The sequence below is a fragment of the Mus caroli genome, chromosome 3 (genome assembly GCF_900094665.2).
Source record: "Mus caroli chromosome 3, CAROLI_EIJ_v1.1, whole genome shotgun sequence".
NCBI classification, from domain to species: domain Eukaryota; kingdom Metazoa; phylum Chordata; class Mammalia; order Rodentia; family Muridae; genus Mus; species Mus caroli.
The window spans coordinates 48,632,584-48,634,670 of NC_034572.1; the positions used below are offsets into that span (position 1 = coordinate 48,632,584).

The window sequence follows — 2,087 nt, forward strand, 5'->3', positions numbered from 1 at the left end:
CTGAACCGCAAAGCCAGGCGTGCCAGGCGCACCGAATCGCACTGCACCGCACGTCGCCACTTGCACCCCTCTGGTCGGTGTCACCAAGGAGGGCTGACGGCGGCTTACCCACGGTAGCCTCCCTGAAAGGGACTGTTCCCCAGGAGCCGGTTCCCCCAACAGCTACGAACCCCTCCCGCCAACGTCTCCTGCGCGGCCTGCTCCCGAGAACCCTGGCTCGGGAGAGCGACGCGGGGCCCTCGGGCTGAGGCCGCGGCGCCCTCCTGGCCGGCCCGAGGGCGCGGCTCGCTCCCCTTCCCCATCTCCTTCTCCAGGACGCCTGCTCCACGGGCTCCCGACCCTGGGCGGCGGAGGGCTGTGCCACAGCTTAGCCTTCCAGGGTGGTCAGGGGCCGGACGTGTGGCAAAGGGAGCCGGGAGAGATTTGGGGCCGTAGTGTAACTCGAGGTGCCCCAGCCACCCGTGAGAGGTCTTCCCCTTGGGCACCGCTGGTGCAGGGAAGAGGAAGGAATGCAGGGAGCCTCTGGGGCTTGGATGTTGAGAGATTCTGAGCTGAGGTCATTGCTCCGATGACCCGGCCATGGCCACGTGTGAAGGGAGAGTCCAGGACTGGGAATGGGAGTTTAACCAAAAAGGGTCTAAAAAGGCAAGGCAATTCTTGAATCCTGGAAACCTTGGCACTTGTAGAGGTGACAGGCAATAAGCAAACTGAGTTTACATAATTGGTTAACTTTTTTTGAAAATATATACACACGTGTACTTACATATATGTGAGCACCAGATGTATATGTCTATGCATATATATCAGTATATATGAGTGTATATGCATACATGCACACACACACACATCCTGTTACTGCTTTTGCTTAGAAATAAAATCCACCCCTAAATTCTCAAAGCAGTTCCAAAGGCCATCCAAACTTTAAGCAAAGGTCGTTAGCCTGCCTAAGTGTATTATTAATTGATGCGTTCACGAGAGAGGGGGTTAGCAGATGTGAACTGTCTCAACCGACTGGTCGCAGAAGATTCTAGGAAAGGTGTGGCCCATCTTGTGGAGAGGGCTTTGCGAAGCATTTCACCAACCCATACTGGATGCAGAAGTGCAAAACTTCCTTGTTCTGGATGACATAATATGTTGCATCCTCTAATTCTCGTGCCTTCAAACATGGAGACGACACACAGGATGCAGGAATATCTTGGTTGCTGTGATAGATGTTCATAAGTCAGCCAGGCCCAAAGGAGTTGTTTTGCAAGGTGCTCTGACTGGTGACAGTCTATGCCTATGCGACTTCCTGGAAATCTCCCAAGAAACCCAAACCGTTGTTGTGATTGCTGGGTGTGGCTGAAGGTCTCAGCGAACTCCCTCTGGAGCCTGGTAACAAGTTCAGACTAGAGACTGAGAGGCTTGGGAGGGGACAATCTTGCTGTGTTCCTCTTGATCTGGGGGGTTGTTCCTGCGAGCTTTCTTTTCAAACTTCTCAATTCCTAGGATTGGAGCTTAAGAATCTAGTCGGGACCTAAGAAAGATGTTTACAAAGACATCTACAGAAATGTCTATAGTCATTAGGCTGCCTTCACATAGATAAGAGAGGTTGCTGGAGATAGCCTGAGAGAAAGAGAGCACACGCTATTGGTGGAGAGGGTTTAATAAGACCCCCACATACATGGAAATCCTGAAGGAATGAGTGAAAAAGAAAAAAACAACTGAAATAATTAAATGGGACCTTTGAATAAGATACACCTTTTATGTTAAAACTCACTTCTTTGAGTAGCTGTCACCTGACCAAGCCTTAATTCAAATGAAATTGTATTGTTACATTAGCTCCCCTTTCTTCTCGGCACACTTTGCCACGCTTGTGTTTTCTGGATCTTTTTATGCTGCTTCCATTTCCCACATTAAATTATAGTCTTCTGGTCAGATTTTAAATTAACCATGTGAACCAAGTATGTGTGTTAAACAAACAAACAAAAAATCTTTATATCTTACACAGTACTTAGTTTTATCGTGCAAACTTATTTTTCTCCAGGGAGCTTACCCAAGATGGCACCAATGGTAGATTGGCATAGTTTGGTGAAATGGTGAGTTTA

At 48.9% G+C, this 2,087-nt stretch overlaps 1 protein-coding gene across 3 annotated transcripts in view; it reads right to left on the bottom strand.

Moving 5' to 3' along the window:
• Positions 1 to 177, bottom strand: part of Ccna1 (cyclin A1) — a 10,034-nt gene extending 9,857 nt beyond the window's left edge. For all 3 annotated transcript variants that reach the window (XM_021158953.2, XM_021158952.2, XM_029474886.1), the window contains exon 1: positions 1 to 177. This exon is cut by the window's left edge and continues 72 nt beyond it. The gene's annotated coding sequence lies outside the window, so the exon portion shown is untranslated.
• Between the last annotated feature and the right edge of the window lie 1,910 nt (positions 178 to 2,087).